Consider the following 13,624-nt stretch of genomic DNA (forward strand, 5'->3'; position numbering starts at 1 on the left):
AGTAATCCATTAAAGCCCAAACTGACATTTTAAAATTTGAAATTCGAAGAAAACAATGTCTTGATTTGATAGAGGCACTGTTTTGCTTTTTCATTGTATACCAGCATAACTATTTACATTAAGTCAGTTTTTGCATGTGCAGTGATTTTCAGAAATGCCTTCATGATTTTTACAATGTGTACCATGGGACCTCAGAGTCCTGTAGAATAGCTAGTTACTGTACACAGGATGGAGGGCTGAGAATCTGATATATATATATATAAAGGTACAGTAGAAGGAAAGTTAACAAGTCCAGCTCATAGGTTTTCATTCATTTATAGAATCAACTTTTTGGTTGATTGTATAAATCAAGAATGAGATGGGCTATGTATTTGAGGATAAACAAGTGCTCTATTTTTATTATATTATTTTGTAGGTATATGGAATCCTCATTTTTTTTTCACAAGATTCTCTCAATAGTTATCTAGCATGAAGAATTTGTCACTTTGTGATAATGAAAAAATGTTAAGTTTTGCTAGGTATCTTTGACTGCCGTTGGTTTTATCTATGAAATTAGAGGAGCTAGCTATTTTCAGTATTCTTAATTTGGTTAAAAAAGACTCCTGGGTTCAATAAAAAAAAAAAAGAAACCTATTTTCAGATTCAGACACGGATTCATTGTATAGGCAATGCTATGTCAAGTGTGTGACAGATTGGTCCAACTCTGAAACTAACAAATGGAGGTTTGAACTGTAGATGTTTTGAAAGGTAAAGAAAATGAGATAATATGCTACTCTTGCACATATTACAGTGCCAAAGAACTTGGACAGACATGAAGTCTGTGCTGCCTAGTCTTATCAACATAGGAAATTTTTCTCAATTGAAGGGTGCATAAATAACTCTCTGGACTTAATAGGCATATGCTGACAGACTGGCATATTTCTATTCATGTTGTAAAAAAAAAATGAAAAACTGCAAGGCAAAGTTCCTGTTATTGGCAAACCCGATTCTGAGAATATCAAATAGGAATTAAAAAACAGTCATATTTGAAAGGGGAAAAGGGAAGAATGCAGTCAATAATATATTGTATATATCACAAAATTAAGAAAAGTAATGGAAGGGGTGGGTCAAAGAGGATGAGAAGGATGAAGATGTATCTTGACACTAACCAAGACACATCATGTGCTTGTTAAATGGCAACCACTTTGTAAAGCTATTTCAAGATAAAACATATACAAAATTTAAAAAAGATATGAAAATAATGGACACATTTCAAGTTAAATAATCTTGGTTGTACTAATTAAGCAATTTTCATATACATTATTGTAATTATCCTGGGTAGAAAATTCTATTTGTCTTTGTAAACTACTTAGTAATTCTGAACAATATTTAAAATGGCTTGCATAAGAAGGCTACTGCATAATTGAAATAAAAATTTGTTATACACTACAAATACATGTACCCAGAGTAAAATCCAAAGGTGATTCTGAAGTCATATTTTAATACACTATATTGCCTGAGTTAATAAACTGTGTGTATGAGATTTATGAACTTTCACCTTCTTAGAGAGTTTTCATTTTTGTAGTTTTCCTTTCAGTCCTGTGTACTCCAAGTTCAGTCAATATAATGATCTATCCTACAATATAATGATCTATCCTACATTCACCAAGTAAGCTCTGACTTTTGCCTTTCTTTCTTTCTTTCTTTCTTTCTTTCTTTCTTTCTTTCTTTCTTTCTTTTTTTCTTTCTTTCTTTCTTCCTTCCTTCCTTCCTTCCTTCCTTCCTTCCTTCCTTTCTTTTTTCTTTCTTTCTTTCTTTCTTTCTTTCTTTCTTTCTTTCTTTCTTTCTTTCTTTCTTTCTTTCTTTCTTTCTTTCTGTAGAGAAAGTCTTTATTCTATTTATCTCTCTCCTTTTGACATCAGAAATGTTGGAAGACATTTCTCCCCCACAAATGTCTAACATATATGTGGGGAGCTAGCCAGAGTGCTTAATATTTCATCATACAATATACATCATTATATTTTATAGGAGAAGTGATAGAGAAGATGACAGTAGCTGGGCACAAGTGTTTCATCCCTTTAAAACTTGTTACTCAAAAGGTTGAGAACTGAAGATAATGGTTCAAAGCCAGGCAGGGCAGGAAAGTCAGACTCATAGCTTCAATAAATGCCAAGAAGGCCAGAAGTGGAGCTGCAAATCAAGTGGTAGAGTATTAGTTACCCTTGAGCTAAAGAAGCTTGAAAACAATGTCCCCCCTAAGGTCAAGTCCCAGGCTGGCAAAAACAAAAAAAGTGACAGCACTTTGATGTGTATGGAGGTAAACATTGGATATAAAGAAATTGGTCTCTAAAGAAAAACAATTTAAATGGATCATTAGTACTAACAAAGATGTTTCAAGATAACAAACCATACTTCATTATGGGGAATTAATCTTATCTTAAAAATAAAGGAAGTAAGATGCATTAGAATATATAATATTTCAAATACTATAGCTTTTAATTTAAAGATTTTTTTCATTTCTGTATATATATGTGCAGAAAAGCAACTGTAATATTAAGGACAAACTGCCTTTAGCTGACATTGACATCTTTGTGAAGAAAGTTCTCGGGGATTTTACTTCTTAAGTAATCTACTTAAAGTTTTCTTGAAAATGAAGCAAACATGTGAAAACAAAGAATATAGTTCAAGTTTAAGTTTATTTGTGAAATTTGTAAATATTTTCATCATGTTTTGGGTATATTTCCTAAGACAAAATAATTTTATCCCATGTTTTAAAAATAAAAACAACCCGTATACCAAGGAACCTTCTTAAGTTTTGTTATATTACCTTATTTAAGTGTTCTTATGTAAGGTTCTAGTGATTTAGAAACTGGATTTCAATCAATTCCATCTCTTATTTTAACTATGTGAATACTGAAATGCAGAAAAATCAAGAAAGAGTTCTAACATACCCAGTTATGTATAAAAACTGGCAATATTATTTACAACTCATACTGTCTGGAGAATTTAATAAGAAAAAAAGAAAGTTAAACAGATGATAGATAGTTGATAAATAAGTAGACATCAATAGAATATAACTCTTGCATTGTTTAGAATGACCAATAAGTTTTGCTTTTAAGAGTACTTATCTTCATTATTAATATATGATAAGGAGTTCATAGTGAGGGGCATATTCATATTGTACTGCTATATAGTCTATTGCCTTTCTAACATACTAATGTATGAATTCCTAAATTTAGCATTAAGAGAGGATCTTGAACTATATTCCTAACGCAGAGAGCAGATATTGAAAGCAATCTCTTCAGCCTAACCAAAGTGCTTTATTATGTATTAGCTATTTTAGCACAACAAGAAACCTCACTAAACATAAAAGTCATGTTAATGGATTTCAGTTATCTTAAAATGGAAAAATAGAAATGCCTTTAGGTGTTGAAGTCAATCATTCTAGCTATCTATGCTGTAACATTTAAGCCAAAGTATTGAGGAAAAGGAAAGAGTAGTTTCTTAACACGATAACAAAAATTTGTATTTCATTAATTTGGCAAATTATAAATGTATGATAGCAGGAAAGAATACTGCCATATATTCTAATTCTGTTGATGCACAAATCATTTGAGCACATGATTGCTTCATGAGTATGAATTAAAATGTTTGACCTTCACATAATTTTTGATTGATTCTACGGCTCTAAAGAACATGATTCACTTTGTATAATTCAACTTATGATGGAATGAATAGCTGTTATTTGATGTTAATTTAAAGGTGCAGTGGAAACAGAATATTCTTTGCCTACCAACTATCATGTTAAATGTACAGAATGCCCAAATTTGTTTCATGTACACTTCCATGATCCAAGTAAGATCATGTTTGTATCCTGCCTGCAAAATTCTACTTGGATCTTGTGACAGTAACCCTAAACAAACAAACAAAAACAGTACTTATGGTAAGTCAGTCAGAAAAATAAGACTAAAATCAGTGTACATAACTAGTGTAGCTAAGGCAATTCTGACATAAGTATTTCATTCTTGGGACAAAAAACATGACAAAAGTATATGATATAAATATCCATGTTAATAAATCCTTTAATAAAAATGAAAAAGAAGTATATATTTCATTTCAGAAAGTGGAATAGCAATCCTAAAATTTCTCATAGGGACTTTCCTTATAGACTTCTTTCCAGAGTTTGCTTTTTCTATATAATTACCTATAAGTGTTAGAAACGTTTTCCCTCAATATTCATAGATTCGTATTTTAAATATTTCAACATGTTGTAAGAAGGTTAAATATCTTTAAGTTTTTTTTGTCAGTATAGTTTTTTTTTATCTTTCATGTTCACATAAACTTAAAGTCATAGATGGATCATTTGGGAAAATATTCAGTTTAAATGACAAATCATCAACATATGGACATTTTCATATATTTATCTAAATACCTACATCAACATGTGCCTATAAATAAATTTCTATTTATCTATTTACAGTTAATATATGAATATGTGTAGTTAAAGACTATAGGAAGAGAAAGATAGGTGTTGGTAGCTTATACCTATAATCTTAGCTACTCAGGAAGCTGAGATCTGAGGATCTTGGTTTGAAACCAGCCTAAGCAGGAAGTCCATGAGACTCTTAGCTTCAAAAAATTATCAAAATGCCAGAAGTGGAGCTCTAGTTATAGTGATCAGACACTAGTCTTGAGCAAAATGAGCTCAGGAACAATGCCTAGGCCTGAGTTCAAGCCCCACAACTGGGCAAAAAATGAGTAAGGCATAAAATTTTTAATCATTTCAGTGGATATGTCAACAATAGGCACTATACAGTGCACTAAAAATTCTCCTGTTAGGAAACTAAAGATAATACATTGTAAACATGTTTTTGTTGTTTTTTTTTCCTTTAGTCAGTTGGGTGAACTCAGGGCCTGTCCACTGTCATTGAAGCCTCTTTTTACTCAAGGCTAGTGTTCTATTTAAGCCACAGTGGCACTTCTTGTTTCTGTGTGGTTAATGGGGGATAAAAAATCTCATGGAGGGGCCTTGAGTTTGGCCTAGTGGTAGAGTGCTTGCCTAGCGTGCACCAAGACCAGTGTTCGATTCCTAGGTACCACATACATAGAAAAAAGCCAGAAGTGGTGCTAAGGCTCAAGAGGTAGAGTTCTGGCCTTGAGAAAGTCCAAGGACTGGAAAAAAAAAAATCTCGTGGGGACTTTCTGCCCGGGCTGTCTTCGAAATTGCTATATTCAGATCTCAGCTTCCTGAGTAGCAAGGATAATAGGTGTGAGTTATTGGTTCCAGGCTTCGTTATAAATATTTCAAACAGCACTAGACTTTTATCCAGAGGAATATAAAACAAAAATATAGTCCATATGCTATGGCTGATTTATCTATTTTTATAAATATGATGAATAAGACTAGGAGTCTGGGCTAGTGGTAGAGTGCTTGCCGAGTATGCACAAAGCCCTGTGTAAGATTCAACAATACCACATGCACAGAAAAAGCTGAGAATGTCATATGGCTCAAGTGGTAGAACCTTAGCCTTTAGAAAGCACAAAGACAGGGCCAGAAGTTTAGCCTAGTGATAGAGTGCTTGCCTAGCTTGCACCAAGACCTGGGTTCAATTCCTTGGTACCACATACATAGAAAAATGCCAGAAGTGGTGCTGTGGCTCAAGTGGTAGAGCTCTAGCTTTGAGAAAGTCCAAGGACAATGCCCATGCCCTGAGTTCAAGGCCCAGGACTGGCAGAAAAGAAAAAAAAAAGCTCAATGACAGTGCCCGGGCCCTGTGTTCAAGCCCCAGGACTAGAAATAAAATAGCATAAATTAGAATCCTTTCCAAAGCTGTACAAGTAAATAATGAGTTCTAATTAATGTTTAAAATTCTTTAGAACCCCATGAAGGTATAAGCTCTTTCTTCATATGTATGAGTAAGATTGTGTCTTTAGAACCTCATGAAGGTGTAACTTCTTTCTTCATATGTATAAGAGGGATTATGTTGTTTAATGCATGAAATACAACACTAGCAAAATTATATTTCAATAAAATTAGGTATTTTTCAGAAAAAAAAATTCTTTGTATTTTTAAAAATCAGTCATTGGACTTGAACTCAGGACCTGGGTACTATCCCTGAGCTTTTCTACTAAAGGTTAGCACTTCGTCCCCTTAAGTAACAACTTTTGTGGGATTTTTTTTTGGTGGTTGAGATATGAGTTTCATGGACTTTTCCTGCCCTAGTAGCTTTGAACCTTGATCATCAGATCTTAGCCTGTTAACTGACCAGGATTACAGTTGTGAGCCACCAGAACATAGATAAATTCTTTATAATTTTGTATTTGTTAATACAAAGCCAGATCATTGTGTTGGAAATTTAAAATTATTTATTTGGTCTGTTTCACTAACTGAGGGGCATCTCAACATGCACTTGATATTTATTCAATTACTGAGCAAACTAGCAATTTCCTTAGTTGCAATTTTTTAAGTTTGGGAGTTTGGCCTGGTGGTAGAGTGCTTACCTAGCATGCACAAAGACCCGGGTTTGATTCCTCGGTACCTTATACATAGAAAAAAAAGCCAGAATTGGTGCTGTAGTTCAAAAGGCAGAGCGCTATCCTTCAGGATAAAAAGCCCAAGGACAATGCTCAGGCCATGAGTTCAAGACTCAGCACTGGCTGATTCAAAATTAAATCTCCCCGTGAATAAACAACAAACTATAACTTAACCAAAGATACTTTCGTTATTACTTGTCCTTTATATTATAACGTATTATCACATTAAAAACTATCTAAGATACTGTTCACTGATTGTAACATGATCAAGTATTTAAAGTGAGTTAATAGTTTTCTGTCTGATTCAAAATGGTGAGCCATCAAATGTGTTTTTAATTCATTCTTTAAAAAATGTGTATCTTATAAGGTTCAGATTTGCATTTCAAACCATGAATACCTTTTCAAGGACTAAATAACATCCTATATAGACAAATATAGACAAATAATCGTACTTTTCCTTTTGTATTTTGTTTAGAATTCATTTCCACATCATGATTTCTCACATATTTATACCTGCACATAAATATAATTTGTGAGTAAAGAAAATTAACTTTAGCTAGTTTAAATTAAGGTGGTTTATAAAAATTACAAGCAATAAATAGCAAAAAATACTTCAAAATATTACTGGATTATTTCAGTATATCAGATAGAGATTTTTATCTTAATACTGTGTATAGGTAGAGTATAATTTAAGAGTACATATGTAAGTATGCATGTTGTATTTCAAGGTCACTACACTGCATCTACCACCTATGTTGTTTTGTTTTTCATAACTAAATAAATTACTTTTATTTAGAAATTGGAAATGATTTCTGACTTAAAATGTCAGAGGAGAGTTTGTTTTGTTCTTATATATTTCTCAAGTATTTATCTATGGCTGAGTTTAAAATATTGCACTCAGTAAAGAATGTCTACATCTGTACAGAACAAATGATAAAAACAAGGAAGACTGGGTCATGAGGAAACCCCATCATAGATTTCATGATAGAACTGTGAAACTCTTTAAAATAACGTAATCATGTGCATTTTTTATTTTCTCCCAGAACTAAGCTGGCTACACTAAATGTTCTATATTGTAAAGTAATCATGTTTTGGATCATCACAAACTTTACTCAATCCATCCCAGAAACTCTTTTCTTCATTTTTATCTCACAGTTAAACTAAGTTTTAAATGTAATTTTGCACTGATAACACTTTTTTTTGGTCAGTCCTGTGACTTGAACTCAGGACCTGAGCACTGTCCTTGGACACTTCCCAGTTTCTCTGAGTATCTGAGGAATTAAACCCAGGGCTTTGTGCATGCTAGGTGAGCAGTCTACCTCTAGGGTATGCCCCTGGCTCATCGATAACAATTTTTAAGTATGATTAGGCAGCAACACAATGCTCAGAAATGTTATTGTATAGTGAAAATTACACTTAGGGAGATCACATGTCTTCTAGTACACTGAAGTCTCTACTCCACTCCACTTTCCTCAGTTACACTGGAAAGTGTCTGAGAATATCCAACCTAGACTGAAAAGTATTTTCAGATTAGGAGAAAAGTATTCCTTTATTCATAATTCATAATATTATTTTGTGTTTATGAATGTGAAGCAAATTTTGGAAAATATTTTCTCAAAAAAGTGAATATACAGTTTTATGTAATTTTGTGTATTGGTCCATAATATTTCTTAAATAATTTCTTCAATTTTGTTTTTTCAAAATGTGTCTTTTTTTTTTTTTTTTTTTTTTTTGGCCCCTTTCTCTTTCTGGCCCCGCTCGCTCCGGCCCCGCTCGCTCCGGCCCGGCTAGGCCCCCTTTCTAGCTCAGGCCCCGCTCGCTCCGGCCCCGCTCGCTCTGGCCCCGCTCGCTCCGGCCCTGCTCGCTCCGGCCCGGCTCGGCCCCCTTTCTAGCTCCGGCCCCGCTCGCTCCGGCCCCGCTCGCTCCGGCCCCGCTCGCTCCGGCCCCATCAAAATGTGTCGTTTACCTATTAGAGTTCACTTTAATTGTCTGAATTGTGAGAAAAATCCAAATAAACAACAACAACAAAAAACTCTGCAATAATTTTAGCCTAAAGGAATGAAATTATGTAGTCTCAGATCATAGATTTTTATATTTAGCATATGATTCAGAATATTCTCAAGATATGTGTAGTAATAAATATCAAGCATTATGCAAGTCAGTACATCATTAAGGAGTCAATATTTTCTTACGGGCAAGATAGCTCCTAATGTCTGCATGGGTGTGTGTGTGTTGCATGTGTGTATGTGTGTGTGTGTATACACTCACTGATTTAATCTAAGAAACTGTTCATACTGTTCATCATTCTATGAACAATTAAGCCACTTGTCTAGCTACAGGTAGCACCTTAAGAGCTAAAACTACTGTATATTTTTTTCTCTCTGAATTTTCTCTGCCTTCATTTATCCTTCTGCTTGAATTTTAAATCACTCTGTGATTAAAACAGATTGCATTTTACTGTCTACTGCTTTCTAACAAACAGTGTAAATCCATGGTAATTCATAGGAAGCCCACAGAACATTCCTCTTCCATGACCTCATACTGTTTTGGACCCCTCAAGCTTTCTGGCCTTAATCACAGCTCTAACTTTGCTGACATTTTTCCTTCTGTATCTACTTCTGTGCTTCCTTCCCTAGTCATTTTCCCACTCCACTCCTCCACCTCAAGTCATATATATTTAACTGCAAGTGCCTATCCTTTTTTCATTTGGCTTTCATTCTGAGAAATGAGTAAGAGAAAATGGCTTTTCCAACATGTAAAATTCCTTAGATAACAGACTAAGAATACTCATCAATATCATCCATGCTGAATTTCAGGAAAAAATAAAAAAGTCATCTCTCTTCTACCTCTCCCACTTTCTCTGTCTGACTAACATGAAATGGGCTTTGTAGGAGGCAGATTTTTACAAGAGTCAAATTGGCACCCAGAGTGTGCCAGACTGTAAGGAAGCACTTCCACTACCCAGCTGGACTGTCTGCAAATCCAGGAATGCCGCCTTACGTGTACACAGCTACATGGAGGATTTAGGGGAAGTCAGAGAAACAGGGACCTAAGTAAATACTGAATAGTTGTGCAGTTACTGGGAAGGAAAGATAAATTTGCAACAAGGCTTTTAAAAGGACTGGCTGACCTTAATAGACTCATACAGGTTGATCTACATTTCTTGTTGAGAAAAACGGCTCTTGATCCAGTTCTCCATAGACAAAATGCCAGTCTATCTCAGAGTTCGCAAGTTCAGTTGGAAGCAATGCTTTTCCTCACACCACCACCATAGTGTGATATCCTAAATATGTGCCGACTTGTGCAGACTTCTTTTTAGATTCCTGCATGGCATGTTCATATTAACTGACTTTTAAACTTAAAATTAGGGGAAAGACTTTCTCTTGTTTAAAATTCATGTATTCATCCAAGGATGATTGCTTCATTCTCTTGTATTTGAAGTTATTCTTTATTGACCTCCTGTTGAGTCCCAATCATTAGGCTGTGGTGAGGTTTCACCTTCTCTGTTGTGGGGACCATAATCAGATGGATGGAGACCACTGCTGTTTTCAAACATCTTCAGGTTTTAGGCATTCCTGATTGCCACAGGGACAAAATACAACTTTCTAAGTCCTTTTCCTCCGCATCCTCAGTTGCTCTCTTTCGTTCTCTTGTCTCTTTGCCTCTCCCCTTTGTTCTCTCTCTCCCCCCCCCCCCCCCCCCCCGTCTCTGTCTGTCTGTCTGTCTGTCTGTCTCTCTCTCTCTCTCTCTCTCTCTCTCTCTCTCTCTCTCTCTCTCTCTCTCTCTCTCTCTCTCTCTCTCTCTCGCTCTCCCTCTTTCGGTTTCTCTTTTTCTTTTTCTTTTTGCTCTGCCTTTCTCTGTCTCTCTCTCTTCCTCTCCTTCACTTCTCCTTCACTGCTCATCTTCTGCCTTTTCTCCTATCATTCGTTTACATGGTTTGGAACCCATCTGCTATCATCAATCTGATATCTAATGTCATTAAATTCATTGAAAATAAGATTTTCCAAGCCAGGTGTGGTGGCTCACACCTGTAATCCTAACTACTCAGGAGGCTGTGATCTGAGGATTGTATTCAAAGCTAGCCATGATACTCTTATCTCCAATTAACCACTAGAAAAGCAGAAGTGGTTCTGTGGCTTAAGGGTAGAGGTAGCCTTGAGCTGAAGACCTGGGGCTTGGGGGAGATAATACAGTTGTGGATAATTTTCCATTGTCCATTTTTCTTCACTGTTAATTATTTTACTTTAATTTTATAATTAGTTGTATTTTGTGGATTATTCTGTGTGAATTCTAGATTTGACAATGGTCTAAAATTAAAATCAGTTGTTCAAGATGAACTACAAAGTGTATGATAAGAATACTTGCATCTCCTTTTTACATCTGCTTTTATAAATTAGTTCACTGCATTGTTATCCCATATACTGCAATGAAATATAACAAAATATCTTTCCAATATGTTGTAAACAATGAGGTATAATTAAACCTCACTGTGATATATGGCATCCGTGAGATTAGCAATCATAATTTACAGAATACGTCTTGCTAAACTCTGAGATATATAACATTTGTCAGCACTAACTTTGGCCTCACTGTCTAGTCTTTGGAACAGTTTCTTTTTTCTGAGTCTATGTATCTATTGATAACCTGTGTATGAAAGAGTGTGTGTGGGGTGTGTGAGTGTGTGTGTGTTTGTGTGTGTGTGTGTGTGTGTGCGCACGCGCGCAATCCAGGGGCATGAACTCGGGGCTTGGGTGATGTTCCTGAGCTTTTCTGTGCAAAGCTACAGCTCTGCAGCTTGAGATTCTGCCCTCCAGCTTCCTATTTGGGCTGATGTTTAAATGTGACCCTTAAACATCAACCTCCTGAATAGTAAGGATTACAAGCATGCAGCGTTCTGCTCTTCTAATAACTTTTGTATTGTACACCTGGCTAAGAATTTACTTCACAGCTGTATATTCAATAGAGTAAAACCTTGTAAATTAGAGATTTGGGAGAAATCCTTTATCTAGTGCCCCTTGGCAAAACACTATCCATTTCACAAATAAATCAGTGCTCCTCTGCCTTGAGTCCAAGATTTTGGTAATTTATTTTATTCTAGTTAAAATGTATGATCTATGTTGTTTTATTTTGTAAACTAGGACTAAGTAATACATCTGAAATATAAAATGTATCAAGAAATATTTGGAGAGCAATATTAAATTCATGTTTAAAATCATTACTATCTAAATAATTCCAGTAAAATTAAGAAAACTTGCTTTTTCCTGTGTTCTTTCACTATCCCACTTTAACAGTAGCTCCCTGTTACCTAATAGCTCATTAGTTTTTATTCACAATATTTTCAGTTGAGGAAATGCAGCATTCTATGTTTATCACACAGAATATTACATTCTTGGTAGTCAACATATGAAAGTCAGTGATTATTAAGTCTAAGTTTTGAATAGTGCAAACTGTTCTGAAATATATATTCTTAATATACTGTATAGGACTGGGAAAAATTCTTCTTTCATAATATTTTTGCTTTCCATATCTCCCCAAATAATTAGCTCTTTTGCCTAAACACACAACTTTCTTATAATCACAGCAAGGTTGTACAAAACTTATGTTTTCAGTAACACAAAATTTCTATTAGTACCCACATTTTCTTTTTCTGTCTTACTGGAAGATTACATTTATTTCTGTGTACAAATTTTCTCATAGAAATTGGAAAAGGCAAGTTTAGACAGACAATATTTTATGGTGGCAACACCAGGTAGGATCCTCTTTAAGGAATATGGAGGAATTTATGCTACTTTCATACTCATACATTATGTGTTTCTTGTAAATTTACACCATCTTGAAATTAATATAAAAGCTTATTATGACAGTATATTATAAAGTTTATTATTAAAAGTTCAAAGAGGTATATTATTCATACATTTAGAGATGTGAGTGAATTATGAAATACATTAAATCAGCAGTAATTAAGTTTCATACTGTCTTATATCATTGCACACTATTGTGCCAACTATTTAACTTTCCCTTTCTATCATTTTAATGATCTTCCTCTTTTATTCTTGGGTTATATTAAAGACTGTAAAGAAAATAACATTCTTGACCTTAAAATGCATTAGGATAATAAGGATGGTTTATCTGTATAAGAAATTTACAGATGGTTGAACTAAAATGATAATAATGATTGCATGCTTGTCAATAATCTTCATAATATAAGCTTAAATATTTTATTTATGATTGACTATAATGATTGGATAAGTTATCCCTAAACTTTGTGAAATGGACTGGATGTTATTCATAAAATTTATAAAATGTTTAAAATGTCTGAGAGAATCTGCTCTTTATTTAGCCTTTTGTATTGTGTATTTATTTAAAGCTTACTATAAGAAGCATTTTTGGATGCTAGAATTATAACAATTCATGTAGTGTTTTAGATATTTGAAGATATATAAATGAGTGATATAAATCATAACTAACTCATATCATATACCATGGAGTTTAGTGGATGAGTAAGAGTGACTGAGATGGTGGTAGAGTCAGAGACAGAGATTTCTTTGAGAATGTAACATTAGTAATCAGCCTGAATAGATATAGGAAAATTTAGGCATCCCATTTTACATGGGAGTAGGCAAAACGAGTCTGCAATGCTATCAAAAATTGCTCACTTTATAAAATTGTTCTAATTATTTTACATTACAGTTTAAATCTTTATTTTAATTTTTTGGCTTATGTCTTCCCTACCCTTTTCTGGCCTTAGGATTTCATAAAATACATTTGAATATTTTTGAAATAATTTACCTGATATAACTCATATTTCTTGGTACTAGGATATTAGAGTAATCTATGATTGATAATCTTTATATGAATTTTACAATTACAATATTTTACAGTAATTGTAAAATATTACCTTAAATCTCATTTATAGTTGATTTTGTAAAAATACACTTTTTAGCCCTTAAAGAAACTACTTGGAAATGCTTGTGTGTGTGTGTGTGTGTGTGTGTGTGCATAGTGTGTGTGTGTTGGTGTGTGTGCATGCACGAATGCATGTTTTTGTGTTGGTTCTGGGTCTTGAGCTAGGTCAGGTATTCAGAGACAATTTTTTTCATTTTGTATATAT

At 34.1% G+C, this 13,624-nt stretch overlaps 1 protein-coding gene across 1 annotated transcript in view; it reads left to right on the top strand.

The window, feature by feature from the left end:
- Cdh9 (cadherin 9) overlaps positions 1 to 13,624 on the top strand; it is a 100,021-nt gene that overhangs the window by 885 nt on the left and 85,512 nt on the right. The window lies entirely within an intron of this gene.

The sequence above is a fragment of the Megascapheus bottae genome, chromosome 4 (assembly GCF_031878675.1).
Source record: "Megascapheus bottae isolate mThoBot1 chromosome 4, mThoBot2.hap1, whole genome shotgun sequence".
Taxonomy (NCBI): domain Eukaryota; kingdom Metazoa; phylum Chordata; class Mammalia; order Rodentia; family Geomyidae; genus Megascapheus; species Megascapheus bottae.